Here is a 25,036-nt window from a genome sequence, read left to right on the forward strand (position 1 = left end):
TTCTTAAGGTGATGTTAATTTTCTTACTCTAATCCACAGTTTGGGACTCTGTGTTCTTTATTTATTCAATTTCTTTCTCTCTGACCTACTTATACCTCCATCCTTTCTGATGTTGTTCTGCTGGGAACCCATTCCTGCCAATCATTCCCATGGGCTAATCAGGACAGAATACCTGATAATGTTGGTAACATTGATTTGAAGATATTTGAAGCTGGTCCACACCCAACATTTTGATATTTCTCATAACGTCTGTGAGGGGGTTTGGTAGCAATACTGGTTGAGCAAATTTTTATCTCTAACTTCTTCACTCCTGTGTAGAGAAAGACAGATATTTCTGATACTGTACCTGAACTGAATAATGGAACAACATTAAAAGTAACTATGTCAAAAAGAGGGCATCTCATAGTCTCTCATGTCTCTTCTACTTCAAACTTTCTTCACAAACAAACTGCCTGCATTGAATCCTATTGTCCTAGGAAAGATCTTAGGCCTGAGATAAAAGTAATAGTGTTGTGGACAAACCTTTGTCAACTAAATAGAGAAATGAGCTACCATCAATGGAAAATTCAGTTTTCCTTGATAACATTTTAGGTATCTTTTTAGCTATAATTGAGCACAACTCTGCACTGGAGTGGTTCTGGCCTCAACCAGGGAGCTGGCAGGAAACTTCTGCTGCTGCCACTGAATTTCTCTGCTCCAGCCTGAGCACTGAAGTACCCAACACTGATGACAGCACCTTTTTGCACACACTTTGGTTTTACTCCACAAAAGCTGTGTTGGTACTTTCAGCAAGTTTTCTTCCTTATTTAGCAGTGTTTATTGATACATAGATTACAAGTTCTGGGATATATTCTCAGATTCACTCCTGAGTCCCACTTAAAGCCTGATGTTTTGTTTGCAATTTGCATTTCGCTGGCATTGTTTTGAGCACTGTTCATACGCACCAGAAAGTAATTCAGTTTCTTCAGATTTTAATTCATTTAGCAATGTTGGAGAGTACCCTCTATTCTTGATGCACTGCTACCCTTCTATTTATTCCAAAATCTGTTGTATAAAAAAAAATGAGGAACATTCTTAATTGCTCTCTAGTGAAAAATTAGCTTTTCTGTACTCTTGTTATACCCTGATCTTCTGTTGGCTTTTTAGATGCTCTTGAAATCTTCATTGCAACCAAAAAACTCACAAGCAACTCCCATGAGATTTTTGGCAATCTAGAGCTACCTCCACAAACAGCTTTCATTTAAAAATCATTTTTCTCTTAATCACATTGATAAAAAATTATTCTTGGTGCAGCAGTGTTGCTATTACAGCAAGTGTCTGAGTGGTCAACAATAGAACAATTATGTCTTCAGACTGCCATTGCTAATCTTATCACAGAAGCAATTTTATTCCCCTGCTATGAACAGTAATTTTTCTTCTTTATACTCAGCTGTGCCGGATGTGAATCTTGCCAGACAAAAAACTAAACTGTGAGACACAAGAAATGAAAACCATCAAGATCTCCAGAAAAAGAAAAAAAAAAAAAAAAAGAAAAAGAAAAAGATAAAAAGGGAAAAAAGTGGTCAGATTTTATGAATCTGTGGATTATTCAGTGCAACACTATTTGAAAAGCATTCCCCATGGGATTTTCAGCTTGCCTGTGCTGTTGTCAGCCATGCTGTCAGTATGACAGGGCATGCTGGAGGCATCAGTGTGCTCTGTGGACCCCTGATGAGCCCTCTGACAGGGAATGCTCAGCTCCTGCTGCAGCAGCACTTCTGCTGCCCTGTGTGTAAAACGAGAGCTGCCAGAAATGTTAGCACCAAGGAAACAGAATTGCTGAAACACTGATCATTCAGAGCAAGGCTTCTCATCCCAACACTTCCCAGTTTTAAGATGCAGCTGGGCACTGGACTCTGGAGATGGTAGGACACACTTTCCTTAACCTAACATCCCTTTCTCCTGTTGACTAATGAAGTGCATGGATTTGGTGAGATGCATGCTTCCCTGCAGGAAATGTCTAGTCCAAAGTGGTGTTGTAGTGCTGTGTGGTTCAAAAATTCCATATGTGGTAAGACTAGAAGGGTTAACTGATTTTTGAGTAAAACAGGCTGATGAAAAGAACCCTCAGAATCTTAAAAATATTCAGGGGAGAGATACAGAATAGGTACCGGGAAATTTTGGCCATGGCAAAGGTAAGCTAGTATTTCTGTGGCTAGAACTTGTGAAGACTGCCCTGTCCCATGCACAAAAACATGGAGGGACTTTGAAGATCCTTCTGTCTCCTAATTCTACTCTCTCGAGACTGCTTCAAGGTTAATTTTTCAATTCATTTATGGTAAAGCTTAATGGAGTAGCATAATATGCCACATAAGCATGCACAATGTTTCACACTTATGTATTTCAGAAAAGAGAGAAGGAAGAGAGAAACTTAACTCCAAAGATATCTCAGCATCACCTAACTGTGAAGTGGAGCAGAAGGTAAAAACAGATCACCTGGGCAGGTGCTGAGTGAGTATCAAAGTTGCACAGTTACTTAAGCTCCTCCTGTCTTTCCAGGAAGCATCCATGGAAGAGAGCTGGAGAGTGGGTCCTGGATGAGGACACAACCTTCGGGATGCCCTTTCCATCTCTCACCAAAGCAGCTGAGGAGCTCCTGTTACAGAACAGGTGTGTGGGGACAGCAGGCTGGGTGGTGTCTGGGTGGAACAGTCAAGAAGAAAGGCAACAGGTGGTAGAAGGAGTTGAAGGTGGACAAGGATCTGGATCAAAAGGGAATCAGGGTTAGTGAAATAGTGCAATTTTGAAAAAGTGGCTGCTCCTCCCAGAAAACATCAGAGAACATGTTGAGCAGTTGAAATCACTGAGAGATAACAGGTGCCATAAAGGCATCTGGTTTTGATAACCTTGCTTTTGAATGCCATTGTTTGAAGAAGCATACATATTATCCTTGTCTGAGATGTGGCTGTACTCTTCTTAAGAATTGTCACATGCTACCTATGACCTAAAAACTGGTTTTAACACACATAATACCTCCTGCAACAGAGCAAGGTTCAGGCAGTCGCACACAGAACTGTTGTGCGTTATGTTGTATTGTTTTCATGCCTGTTTTCCCCTCACTTCCACAAGGGCTGATTCACAATCTCAAATCACTCCTAGGAAAAACATACTTTTCTCTTTATTAATTCTAAGCATCTTCTTGTTTGATTTCAGAAATTCTGTATTGCAATGTGGGCATAGTCAATTCTTCATTAAGGCCAGATTTTTCGCTAACCGAGGCAGGTATCTTCAGGATGGCACAAACATTAAAAAGTGTTTTGGAATACCAAAAGAAGAGGAAACTATTAACCTTTCCAAGAACATTTAAGGATGGGAAAACTTCCTGCCTAGCTGAAATTCTAATACTCTGTGCACTGACTTGTGTGTCTGCTATGAACACCATCACATTTAGACTCTGTGTCTAGAAGTATTACCAGCTTGCAAAGTAGTTGGATGTCATGCAAAGCCTGCAGTGTGAACCCATTCTCTCCTCAATGAGTGCCCCACATTCTCCTCATCCTTCCCAGTGCCCACGAGCACTTCTGCTTTCCCAAGCTGCCCCAACCTCAGTGTTTTCAGCCTTTTCTTTTAACATCACTGCTCACAAGGCCTTGGGAAGTGAGGAGGCACCAGACCTGCCTGCCCCTCCTGCAGTGCCAGGACAGAGCAGAGATTCAGAGAACAGATTTGCTCCTCAAGGCACTCTCTTTCTCTTAGCAAGGCACCCATTGTAGGGTATTGGGTGTGATATGGGTTGTGAACAGGGGGTTCACAAGAGCAGTGATCAAAAGCAGCACAGTTCAGTCAAGTGTCAGTTTGTCAGGTACCAACACCCAAACAATGCTAAATGATTTGCTCTCTTCCTTTCTTTTTTTCTTCCTTCCTTCCACCTCTCATTTCTGTCTCTTTCTCCCCTCCTCTTCATGAATTTTCTTGCTCCCCATCTCAATATTTTTTTCTCAATCTTGCTTTCTTTCTCATCTCTCTCAGTATCTTCCTCCCCTCCTCTCTCTTCTATGTCATTTTCTGTGTTTCACTCTTTCTCCATTTCTCTCTCACAGTATCTACCAACCCACTTCTCCTCTACTCTCCCTCTCCTGCTCCACCTGCCTCTCCCTCCTTTGCTTCTCTCTTCCTTTCTGTCCTTCTCTCCCTGGCCCCCTTATTTTCTGCTGTTGGGGAAGAAAACCCTTTCTGGTCAAGGCAATGTTGCTGTGTGCTGAGGGCATAGACAATGAGTACTTGGAGAACTGGAAAGCTCAATTGTTGGCAAGAAACCTCTGTGAGGAGCCTGTGTCTTCAGGTCAGAAATAATTTCTCCATGTCTTAGTGCCTCTTAAAGTGCTGATGCTTTTGCAGCCAGGAGACACAGTTGTCCATGCCCAAGCTGTTGAAGGTCAGAGAACTCTATAGTCCACATGGGACAGCAGCTCTAGTGGAGCTCATCAGCTGCCTCTATTTTAAACCTTCTCTGAGAGTTGTTTCTTTAGGCCACTTATGGGCCCATGTTGCTTCCTGGATCAGTTACCTGTGCATCAGCACATTTCAGATCACCAGCAGCCTGACTCCAGAAATAGGGTGTTGATGCAAAACCACTCCTGTCCTCCAGCCAAGACAGCAAATCAAAAGTGAGGAGAAACTGGTTTTCCTTACTCATCCATTTAATATTCCACTCTGATTCCAACAATTCTCCAGTCCTGCTTTCCAGGCTGGCTGGTGGCAAGGCCAGCTCAGCACAGTGCAATGTGTGTGATTTCTCTCCCTCTCCCACCTGTGCAGCTGGAATTCTGGCCCCAGGTGCTGTCTATTAAGGAACCTGCAATGTTACTTTTCATCAGTTGAGCATCAGTAACAAATTCTCAGGCCATAATTTCTTACAGGTGAGAGAGGAGCCCCAACAGTGTCAGGTGCTTCAAGTGCATCCTGATTCTTCCACAGTCAGAGCAGCTTGTTCATTTTGGAGGGTGATTGTAATATTGTCCAAAGGGAACAGGGAGTTTTGGCATTGAAATATGGTCCCCAAAGTTGTTGTGTTATTTACTACTCTGTCAGCAGGTCTAAAAAGGTACCCAAGGTTTCTTTTCCTTGTTGCCCAGATATCGCTGGCACTGATGAAGTTTTCACAGCTTCACACATAGAGATGATGTCTCTGAAGAGCATCACTTACAGTGACACAAGAGTCAACCCAGGGCATCATCTTTTCCTTAAATAGATTTAGCTGCTGCCTAGCAAACTACTTCCATATTTAGTTGTAAAATGGAAGGATTCTATGGGTGTAAACCTCAGTGTGTTTGGGAGGAGGAGGACCTCCTAGTCCTGAACACTGTTGCTGCAAACACACTGACTGCTGTGGTGCAGTACAAAAGGCTGTGCGGTATCTCCAGCTCCCTTCCCCAGCTGTTTCACAGCTCTTTGGAGTACTCCCTGTCAATGGAGAGGTGTAGAGATAGCCAGGAACCTTGAGTGACCTGTAAGTGTCCCTGTAGTCAAAGCCAAGTCTCATTTACCATTCCCCACATCTGCTTGTAGAATCTTCCCTCGGCAGCTTCCTGACACGCCAGGGTCTAGTGAATGGTATGTTATGCTGCCTCTTTCTGCACAGGTTGCCTCTAAACACCTATTCCAGACAAAGGAAGCTCCAATGTGAGTGTCAGTGTGATGTCCCAGTGGGCACTGATCTCTTTGCTTCAGGGTGGATGTATCTGTGTTCTCCAGACTCACCACCTGCTCAGCTGCACAGACCCCACTGGGGCACTGAATGAGAATGGCCAGGGGTGAGAAACATCCTTGCTGCCTTGCTGTTACTCATGGTCATCTTTTCCTCAGTTTTGTCCTGCTCATGCATTATATTCTGCAGTGTTACCCCATGTGGGATGGAAAAAAAAAAATGTCAGGGTCTATCAGCTACTTTTTTTCTATCCAGTTTTCAGCTTTCTTATACAACAAAGCTCATGCATTGCTGCAAAAGGAAGTCAGGAAGTAGAGTTTGGCAGTGTGGAAGCACCATGTTTAGAGTTTCTCTGTATTCTCAGGGAGCCAGACTTGCAGATTTCTTTATGGTATTGTGTTAACAGAGTTCCTCTCAATTCCAGTGTTAAAAAATAAAAACAGTTCCTTTTGATATGTATGCTTGTAAATTTGTAAAACACAGGCTCACAATTTCTCTTCCTAAAAAGCATTATTTATTTAATATTTATTTATTCTAACTTTAAATCACAATTCCACTGCTGTGAAACCCTGTAGTACAGTGTAAAATTTTTTGTTTGCTCTCATGCATATTTCTCTTACTGTAGTTGGAGTACAGGAGTTTCTGAATCTTACTCCAGAAAATTCAGGAGATTACTCCTGAATATTAATTGTTTGAACACAATCAACACCTAAATAATTCCAGAACTAAAATGCAACTACTGCTTTTTATGCAAAGGAATCTACAGTCTTTGTCTTTAGACATTGACTAATTTATAAAGCCTCACTGCAGAAAGAAGTGACAGAGGGTACACATTTTGTGCAGCTCTCAGGTCACTTTGCTGTCTCATGACACTCTCACTCTTCCTCTGCTATTTTCTTGCTGTGAAACTCGCGGCTCTTCACTCGGAGCTTGTTGACCTGTGACTCTGCAATGTCAGCCCGCTCCTCAGCTTGCTCCAGCTCGTGCTGGATCTTGCGGAACTTGGAGAGGTTGACATTAGACAGCTCCTCCTGTGTGGGGAAAGGAGTGAGTGGTGAGGAGCCCAGGGCAAGGGTTTAATTCCTGCAGCAAGTCAGCCTTATGGGGCTGCAAATCTCCATCCCCCTCCCACCACTGCTCACAAAACAGCCTCACACAGGGCTCCTCATCCTCCCCTTCTCAGGTTCCTACTGGGACAAGCTTCACCAGGACCGTGTCACATGTGAGAAGCAATTTCGACATTTCAATTTGTCGTTTCTCCCACTTATTCTCCCACTTGTTTAGTGCTCATGTGTTAGAGGGTATATATGGATGACAAAGTTCCCCTTGTCAACTGATGATTTTTGACATTTTCAAAATTTCTGATATTCCTCTCCTGGACACCTGTGTGACACCCAGGGGAAGCAATGCTTTTTATTTCTCCGTGCAATACTCACAGCTTCCTCAGATTGTCTCTTGTAGGATTTCACTTTCATTTGCAGCTTGTCCACCAGATCCTGCAGCCTCAGGACATTCTTCCTGTCCTCCTCAGACTAGAGGATAAGCAAAGAGGAAAGAGTGAATTATTGTTTTCTGCACACCACAATATAGCGTTTATCCTTGGAGTCCATGAGAACCTCTTTTGTTTGATAGAATGAGGGTTCATCAGCCCAAGGAGAGCTCCTGCCTTACCTGGTAGGTGAGCTCCTTCACCCTCCGCTCGTACTTGCGCACACCCTTCACGGCTTCAGCGCTGCGCTTCTGCTCAGCATCAACCTCCCCTTCCAGCTCCCGCACCTGCAAGGACAAGCCCATCCCTGCAGCTTCCCTGCCAGTGTCACTCCAAGGAGAGACACGCTCACTCAGGCACAGCCCCAGCCCTACACACCCTGGCCTCCAGCTTCTGGATCTGCTTCTTCCCTCCCTTCAGTGCCAGCTGCTCAGCCTCTTCCAGACGGTGCTGCAGGTCCTTCACAGTCTGGTCCAGGTTCTTCTTCATCCTCTCCAGGTGGGCACTGGTGTCCTGCTCCTTCTTCAGCTCCTCTGCCATCATGGCCGCCTGATCAAAGCAAAGGGTCAAAGCCATTTTGGAGCTGGAGATATTTTGGGGAGACTACATTCATCCTCAGCAATGCCAGGTGTGTCCAACTCACATCTGTGATGGCCTTCTTGGCCTTCTCCTCAGCATTGCGGGCTTCCTGGATGGTATCTTCCATTTCACCCTGGATCTGGGCAATGTCCGTTTCCAGCTTCTTCTTGGTGTTGATCAGGCTGGTGTTCTGTTGAAGGAAAAAAGCATATTTTTTTTCTCCAGTTGCTTAACACCATTTTTAGAAAAATCAAATTACGTATTTTTATTCATGGCTTTGTGACAGTTTCATATGAAGAATACAAATAACTAATAAATGGCAATGGTAAACTGCTGAAGACAAATTGTTGTATTACAGTTAAAAAAGGAGAACCAGACCTATTGTTAACATTAATTCTCTAAATACTGTAGGTGTTATATGTCATCAGTTCTAGAATTTACCTGAGTGTGGAGGAGCTGAACTCTCTCACTTGCATCCAGAAGCTCCTGCTCAGCCATTTTCCTCGACCGCTCCGTCTGCTCCAGAGCTGCCCGGAGCTCCTCAACTTCAGCCTGCAGCAGGTTTGCTCTGCGCTCCACCATGGCCACCTGCTCCTTCAGGTCATCCTGTGTCCTCAGAGCATCATCTAGATGGATCTGGGTGTCCTGGAAAGAGAAATAAGAGAGATTGGGAGGCATATTCTTCCTATTTACATTTTTTTTCCGTTTTCATATTAATATAGAAAAGATAGAATAGTAGAAGAGAAATATTTGCAGCTAAGAAACCCAGGAGAACCTGGTTTGTAATGTCATACCTTGAGCACAGCCTGGGTATTTCTTAGGTTCTTCTGTGCCTCGGCAGCCACACGATTGGCATGGCTCAGCTGGATCTCCATTTCATTCAGGTCTCCCTCCATCTTCTTCTTCAGCCTCAGGGCTTCATTCCTGCTCCTGATCTCAGCATCCAGGGTGCTCTGCATGGACTCCACAATTCTGAGGTGGTTTCTCTTCATCTGATCAATCTCCTCATCTTTCTCAGCTACCTTCCTGTCAATCTCAGCCTTCACTTGGTTGAGCTCAAGCTGCAGGCGCAGGATCTTCCCCTCCTCATGTTCCAGGGAGGCCTGAAAAAAGTAAAAAATCCAGTTAATTATAAAAAATAGCAATGTCAACAATGTTATATTAATTGTTATCTCAAAGAACAATGTATAATCAGAGGTCTGAGATTGCAGGAAAGGAAAGAAAAAAGCATACCCGTGGATTCAAAGATATAACTGGTGTGAAGAAAATCTGCTTCCTATGCCTCTACTAAATTCCCAGTGCATAGAATTATTTAAATGCTAATCTGAAGTTGCTGGACTGTGTTGTAAGTAATCAGTTAACAACAGAAAGCTTTACCTCAGCTTCCTCCAGGGAGGCTTGCAGTTCAGATTTCTCCTGCTCAACCTGCTTCTTCACTTTCTCCTTGTTCCTCTGCATCTTGCAGGCGCTGGGCCAGCTTCTTCCTGTGTTAAACATATCTCATGGTTTAAGAGAAAAGGGAAAGCCGTGGCATGTGGTTGATAGGCTTTTCCCTGTCTCTCTACCAGTCCCTGTCTTCTACATGTTTGCCTGTGATTTTTTCCTGTGATTCTTACACAACATGCATTACAGAATTTTTTTCCTACTTTCCTTTCACCCCAACCCCAAGAAGAACACTGACTTCTTCCCAATAATGTCACTGTGATCTCCAAGAATTTCTGGTCGTAATCTCTGCTACCCTTCCTAACTTTCCCTCCACATACTTGGCCTCCTCGAGCTCCTCCGTGCGCTGAATCGCGTCCGTCTCGTATTTGGTTCTCCACTGAGCCACTTCGCTGTTGGCCTTGGACAGGGCTCGCTGCAGCTCCCCCTTGGCCTCCTGCTCCTCCTCATATTGTTCCCGGAGCAAGTCACAGTCGTGGCGAGCGGACTGCAGGGCATGGGCCAGGGTACTCTTGGCCTGCACCAACAAGGGTATTGGGTCATGGAAGAGAAATATTCAGGGAAACCTGACTGAATATTAAATGGACACTGGATTATCCTTCTATGCAAAGAGACAACCATGCACTCAATGAGGAATGAAGGTGGGACTGAAAAATATGAATAGTGGTTCAACTCTAGGTAAAGGATAGCATGAAATGACTTGCAACAAATTACATGAGATTTTTTTCCCTGTCTCATCGTTGTGGTTCAATAGTTACGTAAGTGTCTGGAGCACCTCTGAGAGGAGGAATCACCTTTATCTCTTCCTCAAGCTGCCTCTTGAGTTCCTCAATCTGTTGGGTGAAAGCCTGTTTGCCTCTTGACAGCTGAGAAACCAAAGCATCCTTCTCTTCCACCTGACGTGAATATTCACCTGAGAAAATGTGCAGATACACAACATTTTTAATGCCATTCATGGTGACACTGCAGACACTTGGAAATGTAAAACCAGATAGTTTTCAGTCCATGCTGAAATGTATGATTCAATTTCAAGCATTTCACAGTAGATGTGACACAAAGTGTGCTAAAAAGACCACATGCCCTGAAGTGTAATTTCTGCAATAACTCCGAGACATTATTGATCTGCACATGCTAGACAAAGATTTTCTTTGTTTATAATATTTGAACGTTTCTCTTCTTTATCTTTTAGCCCATCAACTCAAACAGATTTACAGCGTTGTCAGGTTTTCTGCCTGGGAAATAGATATGCAAGTTCCCAGTTCAGAATGTTCAAAATGTTTTTGTTGCTTTTTACTCTGTCAAATATATCTCTCAGATTTTGTAATTGTGATAATATTCAATGCTGTAAGGGGTTCAGCTACTATCCTGTCTTGGATATCTATAGATGGCAACTTCCTCAGAAAAGCAGGAGCCCTTACACCCACTTGAAATCCCTTGCTTCTTTTACTATCCTTAAGAGAGCTCATCATGCTACTGCAAGACACCACTTTCTAAGCTCCATGTTTCATAGAATGGATACCTGACCTTCTGCCCGAAACAGAGCAGTCAGACTGAGTAGGTGCTTTTTCTGAGTAGGAAATGAATAGTGATAAACTCACAGCCTGCACTTGGAGCTGCAGGTCATTTTTCTCCTATTTAGTGTGCATATATAAGAAACATGGAAAAAGTAACCCTTTGAATTTAACATGAAATACCCATCACTGGAATGAAAATTGTCAGCTGAGAAATCCACACCAATTGCTCAGTTCCTTCTGATTCCCAGCATTAAACCTCACCTTGTACAACAAAAGTAAACCTTACCATCAACCAAATGAATGATGGAAAGGCATGTTTTATGACAAAATTTTGTGTTTATATTAAATGCAATTTTATGTTTTTGCAGTGCCATTTTTCAATTAATAAGATTTTTGTTTCCAATAGTGGTCTAAAGAGAAGTTATATTTAGAATATTTTTTGGTTGGTTGGTTGGTTGATTGTTGGGATTTTTTTTGCTTTTTTTTCTGTGTCTGAGCCAGCTAAAAATACATAATAATTATCTGAACATATGAAAAGAAAAAGTGTTTACGTACCCGGAAAAGAGCTGAGACAGTCTGGAAAGAGGAACCCTTCTTCTTGCCTCCCTTCTTGCCACCACCACCACCACCACCGCTAGCCTCTGATAAAGTAAAGATAATGAAACATCTGTTGCTTTGGGGACTAACCACCATGCATCAAAGAAATGACATTTCAGACAACTGACCTGCCTCTCCTCCAGCAGAGGCAAAGAGTAAAGCCAGGGTCTTCACAGATGATTTCTGGTACAGGAAAGTAGTTCCCAAAGGGAGAGAGTAAATCAAGTCAGAGGTTCCCAGTCAGCATCTGGTTGTTGTTACCTGCTGCACAGTTTGGCCCTTGGTCACGTATTCATTCCCCACCTTGACTCGGGGGTAGCAGAGGGCCTTGAGCAGGTCTGCTGAGTTCAGACCCATCAGGTAGGCAGCCTTGTCAGCAACTGAACACAAAGAAAGAGGGAGAAAGCAACAGAGGAGAAGTGATAATTGAAATCGGATATACTCTAAGATGTAGCTGTTGGTCTCATCACTGAAATTTTGCGATATCTTGAAGGGAAATTTAGAAGCATAAATAGTCTGGAAGCTGATATTGATGTATTTTTGATAGTAAACAGAAAGAAAATACATGACTGCCAGCTTCCAGCTATGTAACCATTTCTGTTAGTAGGAGTTCTATAAGGTTTTAATACCTTCGGTGCCTTCAGGCTCTGCCTGCTCCTCTCGTTGTTTCTGCTTGAACTTCAGGTTCCCGTAGTGCATGACAGCCCCTGTCAGCTTGTAGATGGCTAATCTCTCATCAGCAGTGAAACCCAGGATTTCAATGGCACTCTGGCAACAGGATCAGTCAAATAAATCTCTGAGCCATCAAAAGGAAGTTTCACCACACCAATATGCTCTGTGACACTTACATCTGTAGCCATCAGCTCCTCCTGGTCGTTAATGCTGGGAACTGTGATCTCACCTTGACTCACAAATTGGTAGTCATATGGGTTGGTGGTAATGAGGAGCATGTCTGTAAAGAGGAATAGGATGTATCTTGGTGTGAGAATGAAAATAAATGTTAAACACATTCAGATTTTATCAAATAATTCACAATACTTCATACCAATTAGCTCTGGCTTCTTGTTGGACATGATCTGATAAAAGATGTGGTAGCTCCTTTCCGCCTTGAGCTGGAAAGTGACTCTGGACTTCTCCAGCAGATCTGGCAAGGATGGTAAGACAGAGTCAGATCTGAGAAAGAGCACTGAGGTAGAAAGGGAGGAAGGAATGGGATCAGGTCTGGTGGTCTCTTACATGTTTCAATGTCAGCAGAAGCCAGCTTGCCTGTGGCACCAAAGTGGATTCTGATGAATTTGCCCTTTTGTAGGGGAAAGAAAAAAAGACATTTTGAAATTTCACCATGACTGTAAGCAAGTGACCTTACATTTTCCACAGAGGACAGGCTTCAACTTAGAGGTTGTTTCACTTCTGTATTTTTTTTTAACAAAGCAAAACAGGACAAAAACATATTCAGAAAATTCTTTCTACTGCCAATACTAGATAGATCTGAGCTTTATTATCCACTACTATGTAATGGATAACCATGAATGCACAGGAATGAGAAAACCACTAATAAGGCATTTTATTGGGTCACTTATGTTACAATTCAAACACATGGGTATACTGAAAGCCATTTTCTAATCAGAAAGCATGCTGTGCAAGCAGATTTTGGTGGTGCAAAAGTTAAATGAGGATTTTGGTCTTGTGAAAAACACAAGTCAGCTGTTACTCTCTGGGCTGTAGAGATAGAGGCAACACACCCAAAACATGAGCTTTGAGGCTGAGCCTGAGGATTGGTATTGTGATTTTTCAAGGAAAGTCACAGGTAATCTAATAGATCTTATGAATGGCTTTTTGCATTAAAACAATCAAAGGAACATGCCATAGAGTAGTTTCTTTTCTGGTAGGATGTATTGAAGGAACCCTGTCCCTACCCCTTCCTAAACAAATTATATCAAGGTCTGAACAGACAGATTAATACACCTGCCCAGTTTTGTGCCTAAAACACAGAGATTCATTTTTTTGCTAGTGTGATGAAGGCCAGCAAAGTTTCCATCCAGCAATTTCTAGCCTGTATGCCCCATCTTTCCCTACCTTTATATTATGTCAATTTCCACAAAATTGTGTCTTCAGTGCGTATGACAGACACTAAGAATATGTGTATATCTATTTATAGATATGCAATTATATAAATATTAAAACATATTTAAAATATCCCCCTTTGTATGCTGTATTGTACTTCTAAGGATTATAAGTTTTTTAATTAGATAGTGCACTTTAAGTGGTAAAAATACACAGAAACTACTAGTGTAATGAATACAGTTATCTGACTTCAACACTTCAGAATTGAAAGGATGTTCTGACATCCTTGTTCCCATATAAACAACAACTTCTTCAATGAAAAACTCACAAAGCGTGAGGAGTTGTCATTCCTCACGGTCTTGGCATTTCCAAAGGCCTCCAGCAGTGGGTGTAAGTTTAATGTTTTGCCTGATGTCAAGTTGACTTAAACAAGCAAACCTTTCCAAAGCACACCACTGAGTACGGAGGTGCCTTTCAATTACAACAGCAGAAACAACGCTATGAAGATAGTAAACTCCAAGAGATGTGTGTGCCAGATCCAAGAAAGCTTTGAAAAAGTCTCTTTACTTTGCTGAGATAGAGTATCCCTTCAGAGAATTTATTGATCCAATGCCCCTGAGGCAGACAGAGCCACTCACCAGTCAGCATGAACTGATAGGCGTTGTCAGAGATGGAGAAGATGTGTGGAGGGGCCTCCTGGCGCTTCTTGCCTCGGTAGGCCAACACCACCTCGGGGTTGTACACCGGCAGCCACTTGTAGGGGTTGACAGTGACGCAGAAGAGACCCGAGTAGGTCTGCAAGGAAGGGACACAGCACCTTGGCTTCCCCTGAGCCTGGCCCAGCAGCTCCTGAGGCTGCCCAGAGGAAGCTGCTGCTGCCACTTACGTAGATCATCCAGGCTGCGTAACGCTCTTTGAGGTTGTACAGCACAGCGGGTTCGTGCAGGTGGGTCATCATGGCCATGTCCTCGATTTTGTCATACTTGGGAGGATTCATGGAGAAGATTTGATCTTCTTTCACGGTCAGGGTCTGTCAAGAAAACAAAAGATCAGCATGTGTCTCTGAAAAGCTCATTGTTGCGATTATATGTTTTCCTTCAGCCTTGTTTTTGACTCACCTCTCCCCCCTCAGTCTTGACAGTGACTTTTCCTGATTCCCTGCCCGTGATTGTCCCTTTCACAAAGGATTCCTTTGCATGTACCACGAAGACAGATGACTTGGCATCGAAAGGTTTGTTCTGGGCCTCAATTCTCTCCTTCTCTGACTTTCGGAGGTAAGGAGCCGCCTCCCCAAAGATGGCCATCTCAGCGTCCGAAGACATGGCTGCACTTTATGGAGGGGCTTGCCAGCAGACAACACTGTGGAAGAGCAGATATGTTACCCAAATTAGTCAATATTTTTTCTTGTCACAAACTTTATTGATAGACACTAACAATGTAATAGAAAGTGGGATTTGGAAAGAATCTGGAGTAGTTCTTTGCTTCACCTTCCTGTGCAACCAGGGCAAATTTTGGATGCAGGTTCCCACAGCTTTTTTCTGAGAAGTTTTTATGATGTCAAAAAATGGTTATTTCTCAGTCCTTTTGCATCCTAGCTTAATGTCTGATGACCCTGATGGTGACTTTTTTCCTCTATTTATTACCTAACCAAAATTCCAGTGGCTGAAACCTGTGGTTTTTATCCCTCAGCCTTTTACTCTGCCCATTTAAGAAGAGTTTGACTATTTCTATGATATAACCATCTCCTTTTTGTTGACAATAACAATAAGATAACCACATCTTAATTTCATCCCCAGTGTAGACAAACCTCACCATTGAAGCCTCTTCTCATACATATTTTTTTCCTACTTATCTTGAAAGATCTTTGCTGGATTCATTCCAGAATGTCACTGTCTGGTCACCAGAAAGCACCAAACTGAACACAGTGCTCCAGATAAGGGAGCAGAATGCAGGGAAAGGATCACTTGTCTTAACCTGCTGACCATGCTTTCATGAGTGTCTGACAATGTGCTGCTGACCTTCCTCCCCCAAAGGCACACTGTGACACTTGCACCCGAATTCATGAAATCTTTCTGCAAAGCTGTTTTCCAGCCAAAATTAAATACAACATACTCTGTTGCATGGGACTATTTTTTCTCATATGCAGGATTTGTGAGGTTCTTATCAGCCTCAGGATGAAGTTTTCTGAGGATCTTTTTCCAGGGTAACATTGCCTTGTAGCATAATTGCGAGTTTCTGTTTGTTGTCAGCTATAGTTCCTGAGGATGCATTCCATGCATCATTTGGGTTGCTAGTGGTCTAGAAGGTGTTCTGAGGACTATCTAGGGCATAATGTTTTTTGCTGATGCTCTAAATCATTCACTAGAGTTCTTTGCTTCTCATCCCAAATTATTTAAGTAGTACGTGAGCAACTGGCATGTAAGGACACATAATTCATCAGGTTAAAACACTGCACAACCAACTGTTTGTTCTTATGTTAATTTTTTGTGGAAATAACTGTAAGCAAAGCTAGAAACCTCAGCTGAAGAATTTATAAATCAAAGCCAGATACCTAAGTGCAGTACTGGATTTCCAAAGAAATACCATGTGGCCAGTAACAGAAAGTATCTGAATTCCAAAGAAGTTAGACAGACAGTCAGCTGGATAAGATGTCATGTCATAACTTTTAGTAAGGTAAATAACCAAAATGTTAACAAACATTTGCACCTACTCCTAGTAGCATGCAGATCCTCCATTTTACTCAGAATTCTTTCAGAGGAATAGGAGCTCTTTTCATTGTTTGGTTAGTCAGATAGCTATTTTTGCATTTTTATCAAGTTTACTAGTAGGAGGCCTACATAAAGATTATAACCCTGGAGTATCATTTGGAAAGCATTTTCATAGCATTTATTGGCCAGTTTCATATGCAGTAATAATTACAACTCATAAGTCTGTAGGTTTTGCAACATTCTGTTCTGTTGGCTAGCTCTGTCTGTCTGGACTTCATGCCAGAAAAGATCATTTACCTCAGTGTTCCATAATTAAACATAAGGAATCCCCAAGAAGCATTTCCTGGCATTACATAGTGGCTGTGTCTTCAAGCACAGCCACTTATGAAATCTTGCTAGCTGTGAGCAGCCTGCCCAACCATCAGCATGCTTTATTAGTCATAGCAGAGCACTGGCCAGGAACACATGCAGCAATTGCCTACAAAATTTTGTCACCACGAAGAAATCTGTTCCACAGAAATCTTCCACCTTTTTCTGTCCCTTAAATGCAAGCATATGTGGCTCTTACCTCTTATGCTATTTGCAGGCTGGGGAGGTGATGGGTGCTGTAAGGCAGAACCATGAATCTCTCATTATTGCTGCACACAATTCCACAGACAGGTCACACAGTGAAAATACCAACATGCCTTATGATCCAAATATCAAATCCTTCCAGGTACATGTACATACATCAGGACAGCAGGGCTGGAGTGGGACTGCAGGCACACTGTCCCTTTCTGCCAACCACAGACGTGCACTTACCACGAATTTCCTCTGCAGACAGAGCAGCCCAAATTCAAGGACTCTTTTATAGGGTCTGGTCAGCGCATGCTGCAGATGCCTCCTCTGTCTTTGGGCAAAGCATTTCTGGCAAACCTTGTTTTTGGCAAAGCATTGTCTGGCAAACTGAATGTACTGAAAACTGGAAAGTGATGTTACCAGATATAATTAGAAAATTTTGGTCTCTTCCTAGCCATGTGAATAAATCGCCTATAAATAATACGAGAAGATTCCTAAGGAGGGAAATACAGCTAATGATGACTAGAGGAATGAGGGTAACCACTAATAACTGTAAGGCCATGGATGCTCCATGAATCTGAGCTAAGGGAGCAAGGGAAAACCATTCCCTGGGCAAGCACAGTGACATTTGGATGCATACTTCAGCTTATTCTGAGGACATCATATGTCTGATGGCAGTTGTCCTTTCACAGAGCTCTCTACTTACAGATCTTGGATAGGACACATGGATTTCACCGGTGGTTGTCTGCATTGCTTACCTTAGTCAGATTATTACATATTACTCTGTATTCATATTACTCTGTATCCATATATCTCTGCAGGGCTGGATTCCATCAATGCTGGAAGCAAAAGACAGCCCAGCTGAACGAGACAGGACAGAATGAAGGATGTGTGTGGGAACAGTCTGTTCTGCCCAGAAATGCAGCTTGGGCAAAGCACTGGAGTGCTGATATTCCCCATGGAGGAAAGGGAATTCAGGCATCCTGAAGACAGGCTCTTGATGAGAAGAAGATCACAGAACAACAGAACCTGGTCCAGCTCCTCTTGGACAGGGGAGTTTCTGTAATAAATAAGAATATCTGTATCCAGATCTTTGTAGCTCCTTCCTCTGACACTTGCCAAGAGAGGGTTCCCAGTTAGAATATGTAAACATAACATGCATGTAGTGATCCTCCTGAGAATGCTTCCACAGCCTCTCTGATATGTTGCTTAGAGATTTTCTAAGTCAGCGACGTCTTTGATGTATTTTACATCTAAACCTAATTTTTATACTATGAACTTGTCCATTACCTGGCATCAAGTAGTTGTACACCAGAGGGACATGCACATCACTTTGGTGCAAAACCTAACGTATTAAACAGCAAGTTTCATTATTTATCCAAGTCTGAGGCCTACATACATGTCTTAAAAAAAATAAAATAAAATGAGCAAACAAACCAAAAAAAGATAGCACATATTGCTGTTGAAGAGCTATAAGTGAGCTTCCTGCTCTCAATGACAGGAAAAATCCACAGAGAACAAGGTTACAGATAAGATAAAAAATAGTTATTATTTTAGTGCAAAAAATTAATGGAATTTGTCATAAATATAAACATAGATTCAGAGAATGTAACACTGAGGTTGTATTTGCAAAAAGAAACTAGAACAAGTTAATATTAAGAAACTTGGACTCCCAGGCAGTGGCACATTGTCGCCAGCTTGAAATGAGGACATGTAAAACCTGTGTCAACTGGATGTAAATGTGACTGCAGTCTCTGAGGTAATAAAGTAGGCATTTTTTTACATATCCTAGGAAGTGGAATGTTAACAATCACCATGCCTCTAAAGTATGCTGGCATAAATAAGGCACAAATCACTTCCTAGAAGAAAAATTCTGATTTTCCTGAAGTATGTGTGTACTGAAGGCTAAAATGAGAACAGAGATGATAACTTCATGTTTGATCCATATAAGCTGTGTAGCTATGGGGTAAATATAAATTGTATATAAATTTATAATATAAATTAAAGAATATAATTATATATATTATATATTAAATAATATAAATTTATAATAAATTTATATTCTATATAAATCCTGAGGTGGGATGAGAGTTTGTTTGAATGAATGTCTGGGAGAGAGTTCTGATCATCAGACATTGGTTTCTCTGGGTCTGGAGTGAAGGCACTCGAGACAGCAGTTCATGTTCACACTCAGGTGTTTATTATTTCTTATCAGTGAAACAGCCTCACAACCATGAGTTCTGCAGCCTTTCATTAGCAAGGCACAAAATGGCTAACTGTCTCTTGTTACAAGGTCTTTTAAGACTAAACTATCCAATTAAGAAATGACACCTGGATTATTTTTCCTTTTAACCCAGTAACTGATCCCTTGAAGCCCGCAATGAGGATTTTTCTGCCCAATTACAAAACTTCACCTAAACCTATGAAGAAGAAGAAAGAAGGTAAAGAAGAATAACCTGCCTCTGCCCTGAAACCTCCATCTTGCTTATTTATTACTATATTCTAAAACCCCAAACTCCAAGTTTTCCACCCTGTGATATTACACACTTCTAACCAACTACACACCCATAATCCCAATGCTCTCAATCAATTTTGGAAGCTTCTCCACATCCTCAGGTCAATTGCAGTGTTCTCTTGTGGGTCTGTGCCTTTCAGTACAGAAAGTTTAAAATTCTCAGCATCCAGGGTTCCAGCAATCAGAGGAAGTCACAGGAGTGCTGTAAGTCTTCATCAAGAGGCAAGATATTGCTGAGTTCACTGTGATATTACACACTTCTAACCAACTACACACCCGTAATCCCAATGCTCTCAATCAATTTTGGAAGCTTCTCCACATCCTCAGGTCAATTGCAGTGTTCTCTTGTGGGTCTGTGCCTTTCAGTACAGAAAGTTTAAAATTCTCAGCATCCAGGGTTCCAACAATCAGAGGAAGTCACAGGAGAGCTGTAAGTCTTCATCAAGAGGCAAGATATTGCTGAGTTCATGAGCTAACACTGTACTGACATGGGATAAGACCCTGATGACACAGAAATACCTGTACAGTCTCAGCCAAGTCTACTGTAGGGGCAAGACATTCTTGAGTTTCAACTCACCCAATACAGCAAACCTTTGTTCTGCTCCAGACCTGAGACAACCTGCTTCAGGGTCACCACATTTCTGCCACCCTAATTGCTCCTTTTTCTGATATGGAACTTTGCTGGCCCCTCAAAAACCCCAAAGGCAGCTGACGGTCTTTCAGGCCTGCAATCAGTCCCAGTCATTCAGCTTCTCCCCTCTCCAAAATGTGCCAGCCTCATGTTCTTCCTTCAGGACTCCTCCTCGCTCTGCCCTTGGCCAGCACCCAAGGGGCACTACTGAGCCACCCACTTGCTTTTAGGTGGGACAGACCTGGCAGGACCTACAGGTCAGCCCAGAGCATTGTCCTGGCAGTGGCTCAGCCTCGGTGGTGTCTGAGACTGTGTGGCAGCAGTGTCTGCACACACCTTCTCCTACCTTGAACCAAATGCCCTCCCACCTCTCCTGCTACCTGCACTGCCACCTGAGGGTGAGCTCTGTGTGCAAACACGTCTTCATTTCACTTAAGAAAGAACACTTTTCTGTGGTTTGCCCTTTGACAGCCTTTTGTCTTCATTCAGACCTTGGAGATATCACAAATAAAAAAAATCTGGCTCCCCTGTGCCAAAATTTTAACTAATATTTCTCTGAGGACATACTGAGCTGGACACTTGGATCCCAACCCCACCATTCTGGCTGGTTTATCTCCCTTTTATTTTGATTTATTTGTTTCCCATCAAGCTTCCTCCCTGTCAGCACTGACCAAGCAACACGTGTGGCTAATACAGAAAAGAAATAGGGAGGTTGGTGCCTTCCCAGCCAGGTCAGCCAGAGGAACTTGCTAAATATGTTTGACATTCACTTGCTGTCTCAGACACTGCCAGAATATTTTGAGCAGCAAAGGCCCCTGCAGCCCTGCTAGCTGAAGGGCATCAGCTGGCAGATTGGCTGTCTGGTAGAAGTGCTCCTTTCCCTGTCTCCCAGTGCTCAGTGCCTGCCTGGTTTCCAGTTTAACAGCAGTTTTCCAGATCCTGGCTGTTCTGATCCAGCCAGATCAGGAATGCTGCAGCTCCTTTGCCTGGACAGTCTCATTTGCAGAAGATGACAGGATAATCTGTCTTGGCCTGCTTACGACAAACTGCCTTTCATCCTTGTAGTGTGGACTCTGTTGCAGATCGTACAGAAGGTCACAGCCCTTTGGACAGTCATTCCTTCCCCAGACTTTGTCATTCCCAGTCCTTACTCTAGTCCAAACATGGTGCGTGTATGGTGTATGAATGCGGGTCTGGAAATCCCTCCTGAGGGGGAACTGAGCAGGTATGGTCCCAGTAGAAGAGAATTTCTCCCCAGCTCGTCATCTGGTCTCACCAATGTTGAACTATGGTCTGGTCTCTGAAATGGCCACACGAGCACTCCATGGCAGCCACTCCAGAATGAGCTTTCAGTGGGCAGAACACTGGAATCTCATGATTCACAGAGGCATTCAGGGCTGGCATGACCGGTGGGAGAATCTTCTCTGGCCTCACTGAGAATTCCTCACAATTGTGGATCATTTAGTCAGTCTGTTATAAATTTGAACCAGAATACGGTCCAGATACAATAAGGGATATAGGTAAACTTCAGCTTTTTTCCTAGAGGCAGGCAGTTAAAAGGAACTGCCTTTGTTATCATGAAAGTTTACTTATGTTTTTGATAGAGGGCTTTCACTACAAGTGTGTGAGCCTAGGACTTCCTAAATATAATTCCCAGTCCTGAGGAAACTCCATAAAATAGAATGTGATTAATCTACAAAGTAGAATGTGATTAATCTTAAAGGTTTCAGGGATTGGTGAATAATAATGTTCTGTTTTGATGGTGAGCAGATGCTTTGCCTTGCCAGAGGGAGGACCATCCATGTATAATTGAGGGGCTGATGTCTTGTGTGGTGGAAGGATTAAGGTGTTTAGTGTGGATGTGTCTGAAGGAAGATGAAGAATGTTCCCCCCATCTTGCTCCCCACAGCCCCCACATTTTTGAGAAGCACCTGCAGGAGCCTCATGGCCCTTGATGGACTTTTTTCCCAGAAATTCACTGGTTTCTCCATTTTTTTTCCTGTGCTTTCCAAAACCCTCAAAGATAGCAAAGATAAACCCACCGCTATTTCCCTTTCAGCTTTATACTACTTCAAATTATCTGATACACCAGATATTTTATCCAAAAACCTTCCCCATGGGATCTGCAGCTTGCTAGTGCTATACTCAGCCATGCTGTCATGTGAACAGGGCGTGCTGGAGGCATCAGTGCACCCTGTGGACCCTGATTAACTGTCTGGCAGGGAATATTCACACTGCTGCAGCAGCATTTCTGCTGCCTCTGGGTAAAGCGAGAGCTCCCAGGAGCATTACCACATGCTGAAAACAAATGCTGATGCTCTGATCTGCTGGAGCAAAACTTCCCATCCCTACTCTTCTGCTAAGACCTAGCTGAGTACTGGACCATTGCAATGGTAAGGACATACTTTGTATATAAAAACCAGTAAGGATCAGATCAGACTAAAGTGATGTGCATTTCTTGCAGGCTGTTTGTGTGTCATAATGCGGCTGGCGTGATGAGTTGCCCAGCAAAGAAACATGGTTTGGAGATCTATTAGACATCCCTAATCCGTGCTGGTGCAGGGAATGAGAAAAAAAAAAAAAAAAGTAAGAAACATGAACTGACCTAGAAGAAAATTACTAATTTTAATAAGTAATGACAGACTGGAATGCATCCTTTGGGATGAAAAGCAGCTCAGGATGTTCACTGCATGGGCTATGAGAGATGAGAGCTAAAATCCATGGAAGTAGAGTGTAAGCCCCTGGATAATGCTGCTGGTGAAATTTGGGAGCGGGGGCAGCTGTTCAGGTGGGGATTGTTTTTGGCGGGGGTGAGGGGAGCGAGGCTGTTTTTTTCTGTTTGTTAATTTGTATGAATTGGTGGCTTTTCTCTCTTCAAGTTCTGTTCCTCTAGTCTTAGTGGTTGCTATGCTTCTGATCTTGCTTCAGTTGATGGAAATCAAAGTGTTACTTCTCCTGGTAAAGACTGTTGTGAGTTACATGTTTGTAAAGGTGGTGCCATCCTTTTTCAGTGGGGACTCCAAGTGGCTTCCTGAGAAGTTGCAGTGGCAGATTATCTGCAGCTAAGAGGAAGGTGTCATTTCACTGAGCAGAGGAAGGTAAAAACTGTGACCTGGAATGCCAGGATAAACAGTTCTTGAAATTGCATCACAGTTAGCTAATCATTCTCCTTCAACCAGTACAGCAAACATGAGAGGATGACATCTGAGCAGTGTTCTAAATAATATCAGAGTGATGTAGAGGATACTTTTTTCCCCACACATTGGAGCTTCAGTTACATAGAAGATGAGCAGGGTGGAAAGACTGATAAGCCAATGGGAAGAAGATTAGTGCCTGGAAATGTCAGAGATGTTGGAAAGTGAAGCAGAAATTAGAGAAATCAGTGTTCAAAGTTTAGTATTAGAAAGAAAAAAAAGGCCAGCATGTACTGAGAAAAGAAAAAGAAAGGATGATGAGGTGTGACTTACATATAAAGTCTTTATATGCGCCTCTTAAAGTGCTGATGCTTTTGCAGCCAGGAGACACAGTTGTCCATGCCCAAGCTGTTGAAGGTCAGAGAACTCTATAGTCCACATGGGACAGCAGCTCTAGTGGAGCTCATCAGCTGCCTCTATTTTAAACCTTCTCTGAGAGTTGTTTCTTTAGGCCACTTATGGGCCCATGTTGCTTCCTGGATCAGTTACCTGTGCATCAGCACATTTCAGATCACCAGCAGCCTGACTCCAGAAATAGGGTGTTGATGCAAAACCACTCCTGTCCTCCAGCCAAGACAGCAAATCAAAAGTGAGGAGAAACTGGTTTTCCTTACTCATCCATTTAATATTCCACTCTGATTCCAACGAGTCTCCAGCCCTGCTTTCCAGGATGGCTGGTGGCAAGGCCAGCTCAGCACAGTGCAATGTGTGTGATTTCTCTCCCTCTCCCACCTGTGCAGCTGGAATTCTGGCCCCAGGTGCTGTCTATTAAGGAACCTGCAATGTTACTTTTCATCAGTTGAGCATCAGTAACAAATTCTCAGGCCATAATTTCTTACAGGTGAGAGAGGAGCCCCAACAGTGTCAGGTGCTTCAAGTGCATCCTGATTCTTCCACAGTCAGAGCAGCTTGTTCATTTTGGAGGGTGATTGTAATATTGTCCAAAGGGAACAGGGAGTTTTGGCATTGAAATATGGTCCCCAAAGTTGTTGTGTTATTTACTACTCTGTCAGCAGGTCTAAAAAGGTACCCAAGGTTTCTTTTCCTTGTTGCCCAGATATCGCTGGCACTGATGAAGTTTTCACAGCTTCACACATAGAGATGATGTCTCTGAAGAGCATCACTTACAGTGACACAAGAGTCAACCCAGGGCATCATCTTTTCCTTAAATAGATTTAGCTGCTGCCTAGCAAACTACTTCCATATTTAGTTGTAAAATGGAAGGATTCTATGGGTGTAAACCTCAGTGTGTTTGGGAGGAGGAGGACCTCCTAGTCCTGAACACTGTTGCTGCAAACACACTGACTGCTGTGGTGCAGTACAAAAGGCTGTGCGGTATCTCCAGCTCCCTTCCCCAGCTGTTTCACAGCTCTTTGGAGTACTCCCTGTCAATGGAGAGGTGTAGAGATAGCCAGGACCCTTGAGTGACCTGTAAGTGTCCCTGTAGTCAAAGCCAAGTCTCATTTACCATTCCCCACATCTGCTTGTAGAATCTTCCCTCGGCAGCTTCCTGACACGCCAGGGTCTAGTGAATGGTATGTTATGCTGCCTCTTTCTGCACAGGTTGCCTCTAAACACCTATTCCAGACAAAGGAAGCTCCAATGTGAGTGTCAGTGTGATGTCCCAGTGGGCACTGATCTCTTTGCTTCAGGGTGGATGTATCTGTGTTCTCCAGACTCACCACCTGCTCAGCTGCCCAGACCCCATTGGGGCACTGAATGAGAATGGCCAGGGGTGAGAAACATCCTTGCTGCCTTGCTGTTACTCATGGTCATCTTTTCCTCAGTTTTGTCCTGCTCATGCATTATATTCTGCAGTGTTACCCCATGTGGGATGGAAAAAAAAAAATGTGTGCTTCAAGTGCATCCTGATTCTTCCACAGTCAGAGCAGCTTGTTCATTTTGGAGGGTGATTGTAATATTGTCCAAAGGGAACAGGGAGTTTTGGCATTGAAATATGGTCCCCAAAGTTGTTGTGTTATTTACTACTCTGTCAGCAGGTCTCAAGAGGTACAGATGGAGCTGGAAATACTTTTCCATGTTTTCACTGAGCCACGT

General features: G+C 43.0%; 1 pseudogene across 1 annotated transcript; it reads right to left on the minus strand.

Annotated features, from left to right (window-relative positions):
* Positions 1-6,546: 6,546 nt before the first annotated feature.
* Positions 6,547-14,709, minus strand: LOC121358135 (annotated as a pseudogene). Its single transcript, XR_005955836.1, has 19 exons — positions 14,491-14,709; positions 14,259-14,402; positions 13,888-14,167; positions 13,701-13,780; positions 12,545-12,608; positions 12,354-12,452; positions 12,157-12,260; positions 11,938-12,076; positions 11,570-11,688; positions 10,717-10,828; positions 9,992-10,110; positions 9,132-9,714; positions 8,549-8,857; positions 8,196-8,399; positions 7,819-7,944; positions 7,554-7,724; positions 7,358-7,462; positions 7,123-7,218; positions 6,547-6,717 (listed from the first exon to the last, which is right to left on the minus strand). The product of XR_005955836.1 is annotated as a myosin-1B-like (transcript).
* Positions 14,710-25,036: the final 10,327 nt, after the last annotated feature.

The sequence above is a fragment of the Pyrgilauda ruficollis genome, unplaced genomic scaffold (assembly GCF_017590135.1).
Source record: "Pyrgilauda ruficollis isolate IOZ18807 unplaced genomic scaffold, ASM1759013v1 scaffold375, whole genome shotgun sequence".
Lineage (NCBI taxonomy): Eukaryota > Metazoa > Chordata > Aves > Passeriformes > Passeridae > Pyrgilauda > Pyrgilauda ruficollis.